This window comes from Microtus pennsylvanicus, chromosome 3 (genome assembly GCF_037038515.1).
Source record: "Microtus pennsylvanicus isolate mMicPen1 chromosome 3, mMicPen1.hap1, whole genome shotgun sequence".
Classification (NCBI taxonomy): Eukaryota; Metazoa; Chordata; class Mammalia; order Rodentia; family Cricetidae; genus Microtus; species Microtus pennsylvanicus.
In genome coordinates this window covers 105,548,666-105,571,347 of record NC_134581.1, presented here as the reverse complement: position 1 = coordinate 105,571,347, position 22,682 = coordinate 105,548,666, and the positions used below count along the sequence as shown (strand labels likewise).

Here is a 22,682-nt window from a genome sequence, read left to right as displayed (position 1 = left end):
AAGTTCTTGTTCTGTATCTTACTCTTAGAAACAAAGGAACCACTCTGTTGCTCTCCTGGTTTGTAATAGGATAAACTAGGTAATAGATCAGTAACAAAATGTCCTAAAGCCTTGGTGACTTCAAATAAGTCTGCTTTTCTCTGTTGCTTGTTATGCTAGTTCAATAAAGGTGCTGTCTTAGTCAAAAAAAAAAAAAAAAAAAAAAAGGCCAGGCTGCAAAGAAAAGACTCTCAGACAAGCCAAGCTACAAAGAAAACTCAAAAACAGTGGTTCTCAACCTATGGGTGGTGACCCTTTGGGGTTGAATGACCCTTTCCCAGGGGTCTCCTGAGCCCATTAGAGAACATAGATATTTACATTACGATTAATAAGAGCAGCAAAATTACAGTCATGAAGTAGCAAGGAAAATGATTTTATGGTTGGGAGGACACCACAACATGAGAAACTGTTTCAACGGATGCTGCTTTCAACAGCATTAGGAAAGTCAGACCAGCTACCTGAAGAAGCATAAACCAGCTGAGCTCCCCGGAAGAGGCTTAGACTGCAGTCACTCGGAAAGCACATTCTCCAACCTGGAAAGTGCCTGCAGGCTGTGCACTGTGCTCCAGGGTCCCAGCTTTGTGAATTGTCGCCCATGCTGGGGGGTTTTGGGGGTGCAGCTGTTTGTGAGTCACTTCTGCCCCTGTAAGTTGCCCCTCATCCACTTTCCTGTAAGTGTAAGTAAGTAAGCCCCGCCCAGTTTACCAAGTTAGACTTTGGTGGTATCCATACTTTGGTCTGTCATAGACTCCCTGTCTGGGGTGAGTAGACGTGCGTCTCTCCAGGGAATGACACACCAGTGCCATGTTCTTTAAATGTTATTCAACATCCTGTTGTGTCTTCTGCTGGGCAGGCAGCATTGTCAGGGAGTGATAGGCACTTTTAGGAAATGCAGGAGCAGGAGCATGGTGTAACCTGACTGTTCAGGAGATTTGGTATTTGTCGATCAGTGGCTGTCTGACTTCCAGCAGCAGAACATGCGTGGTTTTAAGGTATAGTTTATGAATGTTGTTGAACTTACAATGCAGACAATGCAAAAAAGGGAAGTGCACTTTAAAGTTTGAAATCTGTGTGCAAAGCAACGTTAAAAAAACTTCAAAGCAGCACTAAAGAGATGGCTCCGTGTCCTTGCAGCGCCTCCAGAGGACCAGAGTCTGGCCCCCAGCGTGCACTCTGGGAGCTCACTCACCTGTCACTATTGCCACAGGATATCTGATGGCCTCTTATGGCCTCCTAGGGCATCTGCATGGAGGTGCACATGAACACATTCAGACAGACGCAAAGAGAAAATAAACCCTTAAAAAATTAATCTGCAACCTCACCATACCAAAGTAGTTACAAATGCCTGTACTTAAGTTGTGTAAGCACCACACAGAGCTTCCCTCACTTGCTGTAAGACTGGACATCCTGCCCAGCTTTATGTCCACAGCTCCTTCAGAGCTGAACTGCATGTGACAGGTCATAGAAAGTCACTGCAATGAGGAAATAGGCCAGCACCTGGAAAGGTATGCCCATGTTTTTGTATTTAATGAGTACCAGTAGAACTGGGGCTAGTGTAGTGTCCATGTTGGGCATTCCCAGCCCAGAGCTCCAGCTCCTTCCCTTTCACTCGTCCTCTATCCACCGGTTGCTGCAATGTGGAAGCTTCCTAATGCCTTTTGAGTGTTGATATTGACCTTCTTTACCTGTGTTTCACTCCCGTTTTCACTTCACAGCGTGGCTCAAAATCAACCCCTTTTCTCTACCATGCCTGGGATGGAACCCAGGAGCTTTACACACTAGTATAGCATTCTACCAATGAGCTACAGACCAAGCATGACAAAGAAGTCCTCTGAGTTTGTAAAAGACTTAACTGGCTCTCTCCTATGCCAGTTTGTACCGCTTAAGAAAATGTCAGTATGCTGCCAACCTGTTGCTCACTAGTGGCAGTGTGAGAACTGTGTTAGCTGTCATTAGCGGTATCAGAGTTTTACCAGTAGGGAGCAGCACAGGTTCATCCCCACAGAAGCTTTACCACACTCAGCACTCAGCATCAGGAACCCTGGAGGGTGGGACTGAGGCACGGGGCTACAACAGAAGATTGCTCCAACGCTACAGAAACAAAACTGAAAGTCATAAGACTTTGTGCCTCATGATGTGAGGACAGCAGGAAGTAGGATCAGGGCCATCGAGAAAGTCACACACAGAACAAAGACAGGCCCTCCAGCCACCTTCTTAGCTATCATGGCAGATATGAGATGCTAACAAATATTTTAGGAGAGAGAAAGTGGATGGTGAGCTCTAACTTAGAGGAACTGAGACTTAACACCTGCAGCGGGTGAAACAGTAGCGAGGCAGCTGTTGCTCTCACGGGACACAGGAAAGATGGGGGGCTTGAAGCAAGAGAGAGGATGAGCTGAATGGAAGACCCATGAAGACTTAAACTCTTTGAAGCTTTCTGCCCATCCCTATCAAGGTAGGCATTTAGAGGCTTGCCCAACAGAAAAATTAAATCAAGACACTGTAATCAGTGATGGCAGGCAAGGTCAAAGGCCAGAGTGAGTCAGCATGCTAGAAAAAGGGATGACATTACGTTCGGCCTAGAGATGGTGAGATCTTAAGTACACTTGTCTGTCTGAATCCTCAGCTAAATTACAGAAACTCGGTATTGCACTGAGTCATAAGTTTGGGGGTGTTGCATTGAGTCATAAGTTTGGGGGTGTTGCATTGAGTCATGTTGTATGAGGCTGCCTGGCAGCACAGACCCCAAATAACCACACAGAAGCTCTATTAATTAAATCACTGCTTGGTCTATTAACTCTAGCATCTTATTGGATAGCTCTTACATATTAATTTAACCCATCTCCATTTTCATCTGGGTATTGCCATGACGCTGTGGCTTACCAGCTAAAGTTCCAGTGTCTGTCTCTGGTGGGGCTCCATGGCTTCTCTCTGACTCTGCCTCCTTTCTCCCAGCATTCAGCTTAGTTTTCCCTGCCTAGCTAAGTTCTGCCTTGCTATAGGCCAAAGCAGTTTCTTTATTTATTAACCAATAAAAGCAACACATAGACAGAAGGACCTCCCACATCAGTCATAAGTTTGGAGGGGATTTAATCAGGCAAGGCAAGGACTAGGGTGGTTATTTATGCATTACTAAACTGCAACAAGGGGCTGGAGAGATGGCTCAGAGGTTAAGAGCACTGGCTGCTCTTCCAGAGGTCCTGAGTTCAATTTCCAGCAACCACATGGTGGCTCACAACCATCTGTACTGAGATCTGGCGTTCTCCTCTGGCATGCAAGCATACATGGAGGCAGAATGTTGTATACATAATAAATAAATAAAAATAAATAAAATAAAGTGCAACAAATACAACAGTACAAAACACAGCATTTTCCTGTGCCCGTATTCAGGCCTTCCACAGATCACAGCCAACATGGGGACAGATTTTATCTGCTTCACAATACCTAGAGGCTCAGTGGCATCAAGAGCAGTCCCAATAATGAAGGTCAGAATCCTCTAGAAACATCTTTAAGCACAGGCATAGTAGCTAACGGGGTGGACTGGGTTCTGCTGGGACAGCTGTAGGCCCATATTTCTATATGGTGTGGCAGCCAGGCTCTGAAGTCATGGGTCCCACCTGAGGTGGTCACATAGACCTGCAGACCGGCTGTCACTGCCTCAGCAGTAGCTAGGATGTGCTGCTCCTTCTCTTTTGTTAAAAATGTAGATCACCTGGGGAGAGGTGTTTGCCAAAGCTGATGACTAAGTTATAGGAGCTGCCCGGAAAGAAAATATTAATGAGGTATCCATCTCGGTTGGGCGGGGCGATATTAAGAGATGTTTAATATAATAAATGCTGGTAAATCTTGAGGAGGGAGAGAAGCCTGAGATGCCCTTCCGTGATGATGGTGTAAGCTGTGTCTGGTCATTTCTTGTGCCTCCGTACCAGTCCAATTAGGGAAAATAGTTTTCTATGTCGGGGCCCACGGACCCTGACAGACAGCCAATTAGAGTTCCTATGAGAGGTGTCTTCATGTAGTTTGAGTTTCGTGTGATGATTGACTTGTCCAGCAAAAACGGTTGATGCTTCCTGGCCACCTGTGTGTGTCATGTACTCTGCCACCTTGGTTGTTTCGTGTGGGCCAGGCCATAGCTACCCACGCAGGCACAACAGTGGAGAAAACACATTATCCAAAGCAGAGTTTCAAATTATATAAAGCTACATTCTCGGAAATCGAGGCAGAAGGTAAATGCAAAGCCAGGCCCACTCAAGTCAAAGAGCTACCTAGAGAGGAAAGAAACTTCTTTCAACTGACCCTGCTGGTGAGGTTTCTGCTATAGCCCCTGGCCGATTAGGAGGCTTCTAGGAGGAACATCTGGGCCCTGAGGGTAGGAACTGCTGAGATCAAGGGAACTTGTGGAGTCCTAGGTAAAGCAGCAAGCCCTTGTTTAGACTCTGTCTTAAGAAAACAGCCAGAAGCAGGGTAGTGGTGCTGCACTCAGGGAGATAAAGACAGGCTGATCTCTGAGTTCGAGGTCAGCCTAGTCTACAGAGCAAGTTTCAGGACAGGCTCCACAAAAGCTACAGAGAAAACAAAGCAACAACAAAAATAAAAACCAGAGCCAGGACCAAACGGGGTGGCACACACTTTTAAGCCCAGCCCTTGGGAGGCAAAGGCAATTGGATCTCTATGAGTTCAAGACCAGTCTAGTCTACACGATGAATTTTGGTCTAGCCAGGGATACATAGTGAAACTCTGTCTTTAAAAAAGAAAATAGTCAGGGAAGTTTAAACACTGAGAAACAGCATCAAATCAGAAGTTCAAGATCATCAACACCTACACCATGAGTTTGAGACCAGCCTTGGCCACAAAAGAAAAAAGAGAGAAGGAAAAAAGGAGTCCTTTCGAAGAAGCATGCTAAAATGTGTGCAGAGAAAATAATACCATTTCTTGGATTTGCTTCATAACAGCCAACTGGAGGGAGGAGAAGGGGATTGAGGCGTCGGATCGGCTAGATGTTGGTAATTACGGAAACCAGTCATAGCCGTAGTTCTTTAAATATTTTCTCTCCCTTTGTGTCTGCTTGTAAGTTCCACACCAGAAAATATTTTAAAGCTTAGACACAAACCCATGCCTGCATGTATGTGCATGCAGACTGGAGCTAACCTCCAGGTGGGGATTTGCTGTACTTCAGAGAAATGAATAATTTAGAATAAGTCAAAAAATATTTTCATTTATCCAAGCCAAATGTTTTTTTGTAGAGAGTGGCAAGGCCATGCTGCCCCACAGGGAGAACGTGACCTTGTGTCCATGCCTCCTGGCTTCCTAACACTTCCCTGTGTCTGGGAGTCAGCACAGCTGCTGCCGTCCTCACACTCTGATGCTCCACCTGAAGCTACATAAACTCTCATCCCCCAAATGCGCATGTGAATGCACGCAAAGGCAAATTTGGGGCGAGTGGTAAGAGGTCCATTTTCATGTGAAGTCTGCAGGCCTCTAGGTAGGCCTCTCTCTACCGGCATGACAGTTACATCTCTCGGGTCTTCACTGTTGCTCAGCCTCCGAGGAGTCCAGGCTGACTTTTCCTGCAGTCACCTGGTGGACCTGCTCCCGCGCTGCCCCCACTTCTTGGCAATGATCTGAACACAGCCAAGGGTCTGCAGACCTGTGTTTACACCTACAGCTCCTCACGACCCACAGAACAGTGTGTAAGTTAGTATTTGTTTATCTCCAGTTCACAGCTGGCTCGGGTATACTGTCCATCATCTAACGGTGGTACCACCTCCAGGAAACTGTCCCATGGCACGAAGAATTCATCTCCAGGCCTCTGTGTTGCGGCAGCTACAAGCCTGTCTCCTTCAGATGGAAGTATTCACACTGCATGCTCCTTCACAGAAGTGTGATCCTCACACTCTGTGACCTAGTTAAACAGATAGTGTTCCTTCCAGAGACTGTGTGCTCCGTGGCCATTGGACCACAGTCAGTTCATCCCCAGGGAATATCTAGCTCTGGGCACGACACACAAGAGTAAACACTTCTTGAGTTAATGAGCCAAGGCTTCCACACATATCCCTTGGTGAATTACTTAAAAGAGTAAAAAACAAACCCAAATTAAAAACCTATAAATACTTGCCAGGTATAATTTGTCATTCTCCAGAGATCAATTAGATAGGCAATGTTTTGAATGGTCCCTTCCGTTGCTCTTCTGATGACTGGAAGGAGAGAAGCGTGTTTTGGTTAACTGTTATTAAAAATTCTCCAATATTATTAACTACCTTTCTGGAGATGAACTTAAGTCCAGACCTAATTAAAGTGTTCCCTCTAAATGCCGGCTAAAGTGGCCTCCATTCCTCGCTGGATTGGTTAGACATTCTCTTCCGTATTAAACAATAAAGGCAGAACTGTTGTCTCCAGCAAGCATTTTCCTAAAAGAACAGGTGTTCTTACCTTGTTGTTTTTTTAAGTATAGCCCCAGAGCTAGCCCTTACCACCCCTGGTATACAGTCCTCCGTTCACTGTCCCTCAGTGGGGACTTGGACTCTGAACAGATGGATATGTATGCAGATTATTCTATTGAGAGATGTTTGAGAAGAATGTAGGGGGACTCAGAGCCAGGGAGTGAGGAAAAAGGATGGCTTGGCAGCAGCAGTTGCTCAGTGGAAGGGTCAGAAACTCCTTCCTTCTCAAGAGAAGCCTGCTAACGTCATCACCTTAGCGCTTCTGCTCGGTGGTCGAAAGGGACTGACCTGGTCTTTGAAGAGGAAGGCTAAGTCTTTGTGGATTCATATGACTCTTATATGAATTGGAAAGCTGTTTTGCCTAAAGTACAACAGTGATTAAAACAGTTCTGGCATGACATTTGTGGAACAAAGCCAAAGGTAGAAAGCCATGCAGAAAATGTGCAGGGAAGCCTGCCTGGGGACTCACCCCAGCCTGTTGCTGAAAAGGACTTCTCTGGGAGGCGGGGAGCAAGGGGCCATGAGCACTGCAGAGCACTGAAATTATCCAACTGATGCTTGATATGGTGGTTTGAATGAAACACGACCCCCACAGATTCATAGATATTAACACTTGGGGCCCTCCTGATGCAGCCGTCAGGAGAGATGCAGCCTTGCTGGATGAAGTACATCGCTGGGGGATGGACTTCGAGTGTTTATATTGTCACCCCACTTTGTTCTGTTTTTTGGTGTTTCTGTAAAAATGTCATCTTCCCATTCTACTACTTGCTGCCATCTCTCCCTGCCACTATGGACTCTACCTTTTAAACCATAAGGCATATATATATATATATATATATATATATATATATATATATATATATATATGTGTGTGTGTGTGTGTGTGTGTGTGTGTGTGTGTGTGTGTGTGTATGTATACATATGTATATATATATACATATATATACATATATATATATATATATATATATAAACGTGCTTTTATAAATTGCTTTTGCTCATGGTGTTTATCACAGAGATAGAAAAGTGATTACTGCATCTATTTGTAACATGAAGGGCCAGGCCTGCTTGTTTAGGTTTCTGTCCTGCCTGGTACCACCAGCTGTTTAGCCCCAAAGAAAATCACACATAGGTCTTCATAAATTATAAGCTGATTGGCCCATTAGCTCTAGCCTCTCATTGGCTAACTCTCACATCTTGATTAACCCATTTTTCTGAGCTATGTTAGCCATGTGGCTCTGCACCATTTTCAGTGGGGCAGATCACATCCTGCTGCTTCGGTGGTCTGGGCAGGAGTGGGAGTAATCAACTTCCTCCTTCCCAGAATTCTCCTGTTCTCATTGCATCATTTCTACTTCCTGTCTGGTTTTCCCGCCTATACTTTCTGCTTGGCCAATCAGCATTTATTTAAAACATGATTGACAGATTATAGACAATTCTCCTGCATCACTTCCCCTCTTTAAAAATAAAAAAAAAGGAAAATATCCATAGTCCATTTTTTGGGAATGTGGGCGTAGTATTCCAGGCTACTTCCAGCTGGTTGGGGGCGCTGATAATCTTATGGGGGCCTAAAGAAAATTCAGAGTTATGATCAAGTCCTGACTGAAGTATCCTGTGAGTCTTGATCATCTCAGGCAGCAGTCTTGAACCTTTTCTGGATGAAGAACTCAGACATCTAGGCCATCTGTTCCTGTCGTAGATTTTGCAAGTGGTCTTCCTTGATCAAAGCTGATTTTTCTTAACTCTGAATAAATCTACAGCCTCTCATTTTCTGTGGAAACAAAAGCAAAATCTCTTCTCCAAAGTAACATACTTTTTGACTTCAATTTTGAAGCCAAGGTATTTTCAAAATACCTATCTTGGATTAATTCTGCAGCATTTATAAGCAAATATCTTTTAGCAGTTGTTGCTCCTTCCTCAGCATTCAAACAATTTAAAGAGAGCATAATAGCATACAGTATCAAGATTCTCTGTATATTTTCCATCTTTACGTGGCTTTATTTTAACCTCTATTTCTTTTATTTTTACTTTTAACTTTTGGCTTTTTGAGACAGGTTTTCTGTATATCTTTGTCCTGGAATTCCCTCTATAAACCAGGCTATCCTTGAACTCATAGAGATCCGTCTGTCTCTGCTTCCCAGGCTACTCTCTTTCTTTCTTTCTTTTTTTTACTCTGAGAACTTTAACCTTTAGCCTGTATCTATTTTTAACACACTGTAAACCATTTAGAGGTTTTCTTTCTATTTGAATCTCTCTTTACTGTATATCTCTCTTTTTTGACCACATGGGTCTTTAATTTGTTAAGGAATATGGAGAAGTTTTTTGTCACAACTCTATGGCGTTTCAAGGTCCTTGCCAGGAAGCAAGCTGCAATAGTGTGTCCATAAACAACAGTCAAAAGCTCCTATGGCATTTTCTTGCCAGGAAGCAAGTTGTAACAATGTATCCATAGCTCCATAGTCCAGACCACCTGCTTGAAAGAGTCAGAGTTTTCCCTGGCAGGAAGGCCCAGAAAGCCAGCATTTTAAAACAGCTCAGCTTTCTTTCTTTCTTTACTTTTATTTATTTATTTATTTATTTATTTATTTATTTATTTATTTATGGTATGGCTGAAAACTGAAATGTTTTACTCTAGTCTTTTCCAAGCTTTTTCAGGCTTTCTGTGGATGGAGTTATCCACATGGGCGCCATTTTGTACCTTTGGGTAGTTTTTATTATAGCAATTTGGTAACTGTTTTTCTATTCTGTTTAACCTATTACCCTATCTTATTTGTTTATTCAGTGTTGTTTGAGTGAGCTTTATGTGACTATCATTGTCATCACTTGGGACTTATATCAGCAGGAGGTTTCCACTTTCATAAGCCTGGGGCTTCTTCCATGATGGCTTTGTGGAAAGCACTCAGTGAATGTGGGAATTTAGATCCCTGGTCATACTATTGTGAACTAGGTACCAAGATATCACAGCTCACGGTCATGTCATGTTCACATTGACATCATGGAAGGTGACACTTGCACTCTTGGGCACTCTTGCTGTAGTATATTACTTTTAACTAGGCAAAAAGTGTAACATTTGTTTATGCTGCGTTTGTCTAATTATGTACAGATGTGTTGCTGTTTCACCTTGCCTGCCTAAGGCACCTGATTGCTCCAATAAAAGTTGAACAGTCAATAGCTAGGTAGTGGAGGAATAGGAAGGGCTGGCTGCCAGAGAAAATATGTAGGAGGAGGAATCTAGGCTCAGAAGAAATAAAAAATAAGAGAGAAGAAAGAACGAGAGAGAGAGAGAGAGAGAGAGAGAGAGAGAGAGAGAGAGAGGGAGAGAGAGGGGGGGGGGGAGAGAGAGAGAGAGAGAGAGAGAGAGAGAGAGAGAGAGAGAGAGAAAGATGCTTAGGGCAAGAAGCCAGCCAGCCAGACATGAGAAACAGGAAAGTAGGGCATACAGAAAAAAAAGGAAGGAAGAAAAGAAGGAAGGAAAGTAAAAAGCCACGAGGCAAAATGTAGATAAAGAGAAACAGATTAAAACAAGAGCTAAGATAAGGCTGAACATTCATAACTAATAGCAAGTTTTTGTGTCACGATTTGGGAACTGGTTGGTGGCCCAAAAGGAAGCCTGCTACACACCCTCTCATTTCTGTCATTAAACAAGACAAAGCCTTAAGATTGTTAGGGCTGGCATGATCTTTGAGGATGAGTGTTGTGATGAATTAGGTGATTTTCTTTCCTTCTTTCTCTTTTCTGTTGACAGCACATTCTGACTCCATGAAGCTCATCAGTGATCAGGTTCCTCTACTGGCTGTGAATGGAAGCGGCTGCTTGTGTATTCATCACCAGGAGATAACACTTTGTCTCTGATTTCCTCGGATGGTGAACTGAACATACACTGAGATTTTGGCCTGCAGGTGCCTCGTTGCACGTCTGCTTGGCCAAGACCAGTGCCCACACCAGGCCTGCACAGGTAGATGGTGACATGAACCCGTATGTTTAGATCAGAAGTGGACTGCTACCCAAATGATGGATAATTCTGAATTCTGTCTTCTTGTATCAAAGTCTGATGGTCACTAGGAGTATGAGACTCCCAGACAACTTCACAATCCTATAGCAGATATCCAAAATTTTTGTATCTCTTAAGAAAATTTCTGAACTCACAAAAATGAATTCTTTGGAGGCTTAGGAGATGGCTCAGGGGGTAATTATTGTGAAATAATCTTTTGGTACACTGTAAAGATCCGTCTTTGCCAAGTCACCTTCTGATTGTTTTAATGAAGAGCTGAATGGCCAATAGTTAGGCCTTTATTTATTTGGGGGCAAACTGGTATACCTGGTGAGGTAGCCAGGGTTCAAATGAGCAAGCAGCTTTGTTTGCTGGAATTTGTACACGGCTATTTGGTTGGAAAACACACTTGTGACCACAGTTCTCTCTCTTCCATTTTATTTTTACTTTTCTCAGAGATCTGGCTTCTATAAAGGCACACAGATCACACTAGGAAGGGAATTCTTGCGATAAGGGAAGCATATTTTGCTTGGCTAGGCCCTAACTCTGGGTCAGCTCATTAACAGAGAGCAGGGTGTTGGAAACAGAGTGTACCCAACATGGCTGGAGACACAGTGCTTACACTGGACTTTTTAAAAACTCACTTTGTCATGATGAGGGTTGGAAATTTGTACCCCACTCCTCAGCCCCGACCCAGACTTCCTGGTCCTGGTTTGCAGATATTTTCATCCATAACACCGCATGCTTCTGGTTCGCTTCTTGTTTGTTTGTTAACAGTCTTACACGTCTCAGGCTGGCCTCAAACTTTGTACTTAGCTGAGGATGGCCTTGAACTTGTGAGAGGTTCTCTTGTTCCTACCTCCCAAGTGATAAGATGATAGACATGCACTTCCATGTCCACCTTATATGATGCTGGAGATTGAACCTAGGGCCTGTGCCTGCTAGTCAGCTCATCTCCACCCTCAGCTCCACTAGGAGAGACGTTCTTGTTCACCAAAGTATCCTGAGCATACATACCATGCTACAGTTTTTAAGTTTTCTCTCCCTACTCCCACACCTATCTCTCTTTCTCCCTGCCTCCCTCCCTGTCCTCTGGGTGGTATGCCATGTGTATGCAGGTACCTATACAGGACAAAAGGGGGCATCAGATCCTCTGGACCTGGAGTTATGGGTGGTGGTGAGCCACTCAACCTGGGTGCTGGAAACTGAATTCTGATCCTCTGGAAGAGCATCAAGTTCTCTTAATCACTGAACTATCTCTCTGGCTCCCATCTATATGTTTTAAATAAATATTCATTGCACAATGAATTATCTACCTTTAAGGAGCTAGCATGGAAATATTCTCATGGGATAAAGAAAAGACTGGGGCTAAATATATGACTTAGCAGTTAAGATCACTTACTGCTACATCAGAGGATTGGAGCCTGGTTCTCAATCCCCATGCTGGGTGGCCATCTAGATCCATGTACATCCTGGTTCTTGACCACAAGGTGCTAACTACCAACAAGGTTTGCTGCCTTACTCTGGCCCCAGGGAGAGAAGCAGATGGTTATAAGGTGTTGAGATAGGAGTGCGGAGCGGTGGGCTGCATTCCTGCTGCCCCAGCTCACAGCTGCCTGGCTAGCTTATGCCCCGAAATAATTACACGGAAACTGTATTCATTTAAACACTGCTTGGCCCATTAGTTCTAGCCTCTTATTGACTAGCTCTTACATATTGATCTAACCCATTTCTAATAATCTGCGTAGCCCATGAGGTGGCTTACCAGGGAAGATCTTAACCTGCGTCTGTCTGGAGTGGGAGAATCATGGTGACTGCCTGACTCGGCTTCTTTCTCCCAGCATTCTGTTCTGTCTACTCCCCCTACCTAATTTTCTGTCCTATCAGAGGCCAAGCAGTTTCTTTATTTAACCAATGAAATTAACACAAAACAGAAGACTCTCCCCCTATCAATAAGGCAGATGGTTCTTCTTATCCCCCCCCCCCCGAAATACACCTGTAGTGCAGTGAGGATGGGCTTGAGTTTGGATTCCTCTCTCATGATAACATGACAACAACAGATTAACTGTGAACAAAGACCAGGCCATTAAAGGGACCACAGACTCAGGGAAAATAAGCAGCTTGCTAGAATTTCTAGAAAGACTGTCACAGATAAATCCAGATGAGGACTACCTAAATAAACACTTCGCTTTCAATTCCAGATCCTATGTACGCATCAGCAAGGTGTCATCAAGAACTATAGAGTATCTTATTTTGGACACTGCCATAAATTACTAATATACTAATAAAATACTAATCAACAGGGGAGAGCTCTCAGAGAACTCTGAATAACTGTTATGAGGCTTGAAGCAAGCAGAGCAATGTTTCAATATTATAAGAGAGAAACTTAGCAAATAGATGGAAGCAACTAGGGTAAACAAATACAGATGATAAAACCTGCAGCCAGCCAGTGGTGTGGTGCATCAAACAGAAGGGGGAGTCTGTGAGCTCAGAGCACAGGTGGAGAGGGACGGAGAAGAAGGAATGAAGGGAGCGAATGCCAACGGGAGCTGGGGGCAGACAGTGTGAAGGGCGCAAACACTTGGCTCATTAGGGGTGGAAGGGCTTGAGAATGCCACAGTGGCAAAAGCTTATTCAGAGAAGTAGCACAGAAAACGTCGCCAAACTAGAAAGAGTACAAACAAGACAACACAGGAAAAGCTCAAAGGTTACCAGTCAAATGTGGCTTATCCAAGTCTGCCTGAGACTTTTTTAAAAAGTTTTTTGAAAAAGAAATTTATGCGTACAAGTGTTTTGTCTCCATGTATGGGCGTGCACCACAGGCTGGGAACTGATCCCAGGTCCTCTGGAGGAACAATAAGCACCCTTAACCACTGAGCTATCTCTTTAGCCCCTGCCGGAGGCTTTTTAAAACCAAGTTCTCAAAGGCTTATTTGCTTTTGTTTATATCCGTATGTTCACACTAAATTGAGCTTATTTTGAAATAGTTTATATTCAAAGATGCTTTAAAGCCTCATAGCAATTACCAAGTGTATCATTCCCTTTCTGTTGCTGTGATACAACATCATGACCAAGACAATTTATAGTGGAAAGACTCCATTTGACTTAGAGTTCCAGAGGGATAAGAGTCCATCAAGACAGGGAGCATGGCAGCAAGGAGGTAGACATGGTGGCGGATGTAAGGAGCTGAGAGCTCCCGCCTTCAGCTGTATGAAGCAGACAGAGCTGACAGTGACAAGCTTTCACTCTTGAAGTCTGCCCCCCAGTGACATACTTCCTCCAGCTAGGGTGTGCCACTTAAAGGGTCTCTAACCGCACCATCAGTTGGGGACCAAATGTTCAAATGCCGAGATTAGGGGGACATTTCTCATTCAAATTACCACACAGATGCCTTTGGTAGACAAGCAAAAGCACAACAAGGAATCAAAACATACTATATAATAGTTCACTTAGCAACATGGAAAGATCAAGAAGGAAAAGGGTCCAGCATTATAAATCTAGAAACCAAGATACATAATGACAGGTGCCAACTTACCTGTCAGTCGTTACTGTGAAATAGTGATGGATTAATTTACCCAATTTGATTGACGTAGAACAACCTTAGGGATTAAGAAAAAACATCAGACCTAAATATATTTTGTTTAAAAGAAACTCACTTCACCTGGCAGAACACGTATAACCTGAAAGTAAACAGATGGATCCTAAAAGAAGACAAGGATAACTATACTTATGTTAGATAAGATGTATTCTCTTATCTGAGGGTTCAGGGTTGGGGAGATGGCTCAGTGGGTAAAGTACCTGCAGCCTAAGCATGGCGACCTGAGTTCAGATCCCCTGTGCCCACGTTAAAGGCTAGGTGCAGAAGTGCACATATGTAATCCCAGTGTTGGGGGGCGGGGTGCAGAGACTGAGGGTCAAAGGGCCAGCCAAAAAAACCAACCAATCCCCGAGCAGGAAAACCAACCAATTCCCTGAGCACCCTGACCCTGAACCCAGAGCTAGTGAAAGAAACACAGCCTGGATCTGAAACCTGAGCCAGTGAAAGAAATAATTTAGCCCTGAACCCAGAACCAAAGAACACCTTGACTCTGAAACCAGAGCGAAAAAAACATACTTTGACCCTGGAACCAGAGCCAGGGACAGAAATATGCCTTAGCCCTGAAAATAGAGAGAGAAAAAAAAATCTAAACAGGGATCTGAAACCAGAGCCAACTCTGCCCCTGGCCAACTAAACCAACCAATCACTGAGCAGAAAAGCTAGCCAATCCCTGAGCAAAAAAAATCTTCTCCTTGGGAAAACACCATCCCTAAGAAGCCCTGTATAAGTCCCCGATAGTTCAGTTGCTGGCTGACCTTTCCCAACCTGGCAGAGACAGCCACTCTTCTGGGCTCGTCCTCCCCAAATAAATCTCATTCTTAAAAAGAGTTTTGGGTGAAGATCTTCATTGGCTGGTGCAGAAAAGAACTTTTGCTGAGATGTCTCCTTAGGGGTGCTGAGCAGAAAAACCAGAAGAAACAGTTAATCTGCTAGTAAACTCCCTTGGGAGTCGAGCAGAAAAAGTAACTTTTCTTTTGAGCCAGAGGAGATTGCTACATTTCTGCCCCCTCCCCTTCAGCAGAGTGAAGCAGAAGTAACATCTTGGGCTGCAGCAGAAGCAGGACGCTCTGCTAGGACGTTCCCTTAGGGGAACAGAGCAGAGTTCAGCTATCCTGGCTCTATTTGGAGAGGAACGTGGTTACTACATCCTGCAGAGAGACCATCCCCCGCCACACCCCAGCTTCAGGTGTAGCCTGACTTCCTGGTAAGTCAGGATACCTTTTCCAGCCTCCAGAGCTGTTTAATGCAGCTCCCAGGATGGCCAGTTTCAGGACACCTTTCCCTCCAGCTCTAATCCTATTACAGCTCCAGCCTTCAGAGCCGTCCCTTTGCAGCTAGCTCCAGAGCCGCAATACTCGCTCACAGACAGGAGGATCCTTGAAGCGTGTGGCCAGGCAATCCAAGCCAACCAGTGAACTCCAGGGTCACAACAGACCCTGTCTTGAAAACTGAGGAGATCCAGGAGGGCATATAGTGTCAACCTCTGGCCGGTGTACCTGCAAGCATGTTTGCTCACACCCTCATGAACACATACACACACCACATACACACCACCCAAAAGCTATACCTTAAAACATAATAGGATAAATCCAGTGTAGTAATATGGGCGCGGCGGCGGGGCTGCGTCCCCAACACCCCAGCCGCCTGCTCAGCTAGCTTTACCCGAAATAATTACACAGACACTGTATTCTTTTAAACACTGCTTGGCTCATTTCTACCTAGCCTCTTCTAGGCTAGCTCTCGCACCTGGACTAGCCCATTTCTTATCATCTGTGTAGCACCGGTCTTACCGGGAAGATTCTAGCCTAAGTCCATCCTGGGTCGGAGCTTCATAGCGTGCATCTTCCCTGGAGCGGGGAGCATGGCGTCTCTGCTGAGGTGTCTGCTCCTGAGAGGAGAGCTGTCGAGTCTGAGCTCACTTCCTCTTCCTCTCAGCGTTTTGTTCTGTTTACTCCTCCTACCTATCTTCTAACCAATGAAATGGGCCAAGGCAGTTCCTTTATTATCCAATGACCTTCCTCCATCAATCCAGCAAGAAGAAACACTTCCAAGTACATATTCTCAAGTGTCTAGAATAGTGTAAGTAGGGTTTGACCCCATATAACAATGACTGGAAACTTTAACAACCTGTTTAAGGTGTAGAACGAGATGCAACCAAGACTCAGCAGAGAGTTAAGCTGTGCCTTTCACCAAGAGGACCTAACTGGGATCCTTCATAAGAACGCATCTAAATACACAAGTCATCAACACTCAGAGCTTTCTCCAGGACAAGCTGTAAGCTGCCCCTTCCAAAAAAAAAATGTCTCAATAATTTGTTTTTAAGTGAAGACAAAGCAAAACGAAAAACAAGAAACATTATAAGCCTCAATGCTCAAATTGACAGGACAGACAGGTCTTACTCAAACAATTTAGCTTTTCACCTAAGGAACTAGAGAAGCAAGAACAACCCAAATCCTGAAGAGGTGGAAGAAAAGGTACAATAAAGTTAGAGCAGAAATTAAAACAAACGATGCAAATGATCATGGCAAAGAGCTGGTTCTTTGAAAGACAAACATAAGATGCTCTTTGCTGGACAATGAGAGAGGAGACACATTGCAATTGATATGGTACAAGTGCAGTGGTCATTAGGGAATATTATGGATGGTTCCCAAAGGGAATAACCTAAAGACACTGATGGAGTCTTCAACACAGATTCTAACAGTGCTGGGTCGTGACGAGACAGACAGCTGAATGGAGCAGCACCGAGTTATGATTTTTGAATCTGTTGCTTAAATGCCACCCATTTGAGAAGCACCTGCACCAGCATTGCTGGCTTTGACCAAGCATTTCCAGACAAGCCAGCACCGGTCCTTCTCAAGTTGACTCCATAAAATAGAACAGGAAAAAATATGACCACTATTGTCTTGCTAGCAAAGCCGGATGAGAATACAACAGAAGAGGACAGTAGACCAATGTCCTCATGAACATAGATACAAAGCAGCCTCAGACTGGCTGGAGCAGCACACGGCACAGGAGGACGTTTCAGCTGACTGTACATCTGACCAGCGTTAGGTTGCGATAGTTAGGGTCAATCATCACCATCCCAGAATCCGGAAGCTCCCAGTAGATGGGATTCTGGGCTGTCCACATGGAGGAAGGGACACACACACAGCAACAACGACTCTTCTGACATGACGTAATATGACATGACATGACCGTCTGTTTCCACATGCCTTGATTCCCCACATAATGGACTGTACCGTGAACTCTCAGCTAAAACAAGCCCTTTCTTCTTTAAATTGGTTAGCATTATTTTATATTTTATATATTATTCACAATACATTTAGAAAAGTCAACCATTGCAAGAAACTTGGACTTAAAATAAATGTAACTTTCCCACCTGTCAGTCAGGACAAAAGCATACTGGTAACTTTTACATCTTCCTCTGATTAAGCAGTGCATTGTTCCCACGGTTTGTTAGATTGTTGAGCAGTTTAGAGCCTAGGTGACTCCCCCATCCCCCATCTGTAATCAGTGGCGAGGCTGTAAAAAATTCAACACTGCAGCTGGGCATCATAAAGACATCAGAGCTTCATCCCAGCTGAGGTGACATTGAAAATGCTTCTTTCCCCTTCTCTCATCATGAAACTCTTTTCATTTCTGAGTTAATTATAGAGTGGCTATTTTAAGGTTGTTTCTGCCTACGTGATGTTTGTGTTTTGTGTATTTTCCTTGGATGAAAGTCAAGCTTCTCCTTGAGTACTTGAAATCAGGACTGCAGGAGCCAACATTTGTTCAGTGATAGCTCCAGAGCTTGATTTAATTAAACTATCGTTGTGACCCTTGGAGTGGTACCATTCATTTATTTCACATGACCCAAGGCATGGAGCCATCAGTTTGTTTGTCCAAAGATACACAGAAGGGTGTTGAGCAGGGTGGTATTCAGAACTATATATTAGAGCCCACATAAGCTGTTACAACCCTTATGTTAGTCTATTTTCCAAAACACCGGAGAAAACCATCTTAAAGGGGGACTGACCCCCAGTCCTCTCTGCAAGGGATGCAAACACTCTAAATCCTAACCCGTTTCTGAAGCTCTTTTGCTTATATTTTGGAGACAGGGTTTTTTGTAGACCAGGCTGGCCCCAAACTCATTATAAAGCTGAGGGTCTTGAACTTTCTGGTCCTCCTACCCCTACCTCCCAAGTGCAGGGATTGCAGGTTTGAGGCACTACAGCCAGCACCCAGCTGTAACATTCCAGGGGATAAAAACACAAGTTATAGTCACAGAATGATGCAATGAGAGAGCCTGCTGCCCAGCCTGAAATAGAGACCGTGCTGCAACAACATGAGAGGTGTTAAATGGAGCCCAGGTGGTATCCACCACCAGAAACCCTAAGACTCTGACAGCATTCATAGGACCGAGCCCTGACAAAGCTGGGTGTGTTGATTTCTGAAGCATTGGTATCTTCAGAAGAGGCAGCTCTGTGCCTTAATTGCTCCCCTTAAAATAGGTAGGGTTTGTAGCCCAAAACTGGTCATTCCCAGTTCCTCAACTCTGTCTTCTGGTTTGTAGAACCATGAGATGGCTGTAGCACATCTATCAGCAGGAGGTAAGCCAAACTTTTCCTAAAGAGCGATTTTTGTTTTGTTTTGTTTTGTTTTTGCTTTTTCCAATCCACCCTTGGAAGAATAGGATTTGACCATGTGAGCTGCACTAGAATCAAAGAAATTTTTTAAAAGCTAGTTATTAAAATACTGCTTTAAAGATCAACACTCCCACAGGAGCAAAGCAGTTCTGTCTGTAGGTTTACCAGTGAAATCCCAGCGTGTGAGGACACGTGCTCTATGAGATTTAATGAAGGTCTGAAAACAAGATCTAATGTCCTGTGGAGAAAAACACCCTGACAGAATTGGTTTGACACAGAGTTCTCAGCACTGGGGACCATGCGTGTCCAGCTCCTGTTCTATGGCCTGGTAAGCAGCTGTCTCTTAAGAAACTTAACGATGGACGTGTTCCAGAAACGGTTTCTATAATTCTTCCACATTAGTGTAGAAATCAGCTAAGGCTGTTGAATGCAAATCAGTGATTTTATCATGCAAAATGTATTCTAATTTTCCTCTTGGGATAAACCTTGCAATTGAAATCCATCGGCTTTGAGTAGATCTGAGGCCCATTTTGCATCTGCAAAAACACAAATATTGAGCCTTAAACAGGAACTAATGGTCTCACCATCTGTGCAACTTTGTGTTGTGGAAAAGAAAAGCTATCTGAAATCTACCTGGCAAGTCATTGCCTTTGTAGGTTTCTTTTTTATTTATTTAAAGAATTAATAACATTACTAAAAATGTGATTTTTGCCAGGTATTGGTGGTACATGCCTTTAATCCCAATACTCAGGAGGCAGAAGTAAGCGGATCTCTGTGTGTTCTAGGCCAATCTGCTCTACAAAGTGAGTTTCAGGACAGCCTTCTCTTTGGCTGGAGAGGAAGTGAGAAGGGGTGGATGGGGGGAGGAAGGTGAAGAATCTTTCCCTGTTGGAGTGGGTTGGGTAGTCAGGGTTCAAGGGAGGGACCAGTGTCTCTGGTAGCATGGACACGGCAGAACTTTCAGGGTCCCAATTCCCAGATAGTCAGGAATCTGATGGCGCTGTGACCTTGGTGACCAAAACCGGTGTTGTAAGGCCCTGGTTACTGAGGGGGGCATGGGAGCTTTGAATTTCAGGTGCCCACATCACAAGTCTATGCTGAACCCAAAGCCTAAGGCAATGCATCCACTTTGACAGACTTTTGAGTTGAAAAAACAAACAAACAAACAAAAAACCCAAAAACAAATAAACAGAGGGGTGTGAGGAATTCCTTCAAAGCACATCTGATGAAGGAACCCCACAGAGACAATGCAGGGTCTCCAGAACAAGGCAGGTCCTTGTCCCAGTCAGGTTGGGAGCCTGGCATGACCCCTTTTTGCAGAGTGCTATAATCCGTATGAGGCCCTGGGCCTCCAAAGGCAATGACTTGGAAACCAGAACTTACCCGGATGAATCCGATATTAGCCTGGCAGAGAGCAGGTGCAAGGGAGGGCGTTTTCTTAACTCATGGCCCTGGGCTGGTGAGAAAAACAACTCTCTCTGTGGGACCTCCAGATGAAAAGTTTTTGCACCCAGATAAACCTCTCCATCGATGCAATAATCTGAATCAGACCAAGTCAAATTGAATTAGAAAAAGCCCGGGGTTAATGGCTACTGATGCTCCTGGGAGGCTGGGGAAGGAAGACCGGAAAACGTGTTTGTTTTAAATACCCTGTGGGAGTGGTCTGAGGAGGGGGCCATTGGTGAACTTTCTAGGGGGTGGAGTTTGGACTGGAGGAAGCTTGGGATGGAACTTTCCACCAAAACATCCAGACTTTTTAGTTATATGGATGTCAGTGGCTGGGGTGAAGCCTTAACACAAACAAGTACTAAGAGGCTGTGATATATGTGATATATATCACACACACACACACACACACACACACACACACACATATGATTTATACATATATAAAGGTTAAAAAGTATGAGCTATAATACTAGGGTTTGTAATGTTGTATTTAGGTTCTCTGTGCATTTTTCCATCATTATGTAGCTTTATTTTAAACTCTATTTTTTTATTTTTAATTTTTGTTTTTATGAGACAAAGTTTCTCTGTGTATCTTTGACTGTCCTGCACCTCATTCTGTAGAGTAGACCAGGCTATCCTTGAACTCAGAGATCTGCCTGCCTCTGCCTCCCAAGTGCTGGGATTAGAGGTATGCTCTACCACACCCAACTACTCTCTCTCTCTTTAAGACTTTATCCTTTTTCTTTTCTCTCCCAAGCCCACACATATTTTTAAACACCCTGTAAACTGTTTAGAGTTTTGTTTCCATCTGAATTTATCTCTTTTTTTTTCTGATCACATGCGTCTTTAATTTGCTAGGCAATATGGCTAGGATTAAAGCCATGACTTTGATGGCTGGATCCACCCCATTCCTTAGCTTTCTGAGTGTCTAGCTTTATGGTAGAAGTACTGGTGGGAGCCATGTTTATTGATAACAACTCTATGGAGTTTCAAGGTCCCTGCCACCACCAAGAAGCATGCTATTCATGCTATTCATAAACACCATAAGTGTTCCGTGGTGTTGCCTCTTAAAAGAACTGCAAGGTTTTTGCAGGTAAAGCTGAGTCAGGAAGCCTCTCTTAAATGAGAAGCACTTGTCTCTACCAAACAGAGCTCACCTGAGAAAATGCTGATCTGTAGTCGGAGGCTGCTCATTTGTTCCTGGCCACCCACACCTAAAACAATTACACAGAAACTGTATTAATTAAATCATTGCTTCGCCAATAGCTTAGGCATATTTCTAACTAGCTCTTATATCTTAAATTAACCCATTTCTATTATTTTATATTTTACCACGAGGTTTGTGGCTTACCAGTGAGGTTCTGGTTGGTGGTTCACATCTTTTCCCTTCTGTGGCTACATGGCGTCTCTCTGACTCTGCCTACTCTCTTTATTTATCCTTTCCAGCCTGGCTATATTCTGTTTAACCATTGGCTGAAAGCAGCTTCTTTATTAACCAATGGCAATAAAACATACTAACTGTGTACAGAGGGGAGTCCCACATCAAATGATGATTTCCTATAGAAATTAATTTGTTGTAGAGATTAATAAGTGGTCAGAGCTTAAGTACCATCTGTCCTTATGCAATACATAACTCTCTGAAATGTAGTGTTTCTCAGAAACATATTGCTCAGCATGACATACAATTTAAAGGGATGTCATGTGTGTGTTCTAGGTTTCAACTCTCTTGGCTGCGTTATTCCTGATGTCACTTGCTGTCCTTTCATCAACTGTGACTAAGGATAAAAATAAGTGGAAAGGTTCATCTGCATCGTGTGAGTCAAGGGTGACTGAAGTTCAGTTTGTCAGAAAGGGTTTTTACACAGGTCTGGTAGGCTTGCATACCAAGTGACTTTTCAGGAGTATGAAGAGCCAGCCCTCAGAAATTCTACAGCTACAGACACAGGAGCTGCTCTCAAATGTCTAGAGACATATATGATACATTTCCGGAGTCACACCTGGTTTGCGGGGAAACAGCAGTTGGAAGAGTAACAAGCATGCTCTGCCTTTGGCCGTCTTCCTGGGGAGATTTGTGCAAGAGAGGCCCTCATAGGTCACGGGTTTGCATGCTTAGTCATCATGAGTGGCACTATTTGAGAAGGATTAGTAATCACTCTTATGCATATCTAAAATGAAAAGGAACAAAAGGCCAAGGAGAAATGAAACATGTGGAGTTGGAGGAAATGTAAGGGATCTAAGTCCTCTGCTCAAGTGTAAGGAAAAGTCTGATGCTAAGGGAAAAAAGAGAGTAGTGACCTAGGACAAGGTACCAGTCAGCTAAGCTTCCAACCTGTGAAAAGGAATCAAAGCTGAAGCAGTGACGGAAACTATCCACAATGGAAGTCTGCATTTCAAATTTGCATGGTTTTGAATAAAGTACCAAATGCCTGCCCCAGCAAGCAGCAGAACTTGGCACTTGGCAGCTTTAGCCACGTGGTTATGGCTTTAAAGTCAAGGATTCAAGAAAGAGGTCATAGAATCTCCTTCCATGATGTAGG

General features: G+C 43.9%; 1 long non-coding RNA gene across 1 annotated transcript; it reads right to left on the bottom strand.

Moving 5' to 3' along the window:
* Window positions 1–6,203: 6,203 nt before the first annotated feature.
* On the bottom strand, window positions 6,204–20,135 carry LOC142847390 (uncharacterized). Its single transcript, XR_012910158.1, has 3 exons — window positions 20,080–20,135; window positions 14,006–14,069; window positions 6,204–6,233 (listed from the first exon to the last, which is right to left on the bottom strand). It is a non-coding gene; the product is annotated as an uncharacterized LOC142847390 (long non-coding RNA).
* Between the last annotated feature and the right edge of the window lie 2,547 nt (window positions 20,136–22,682).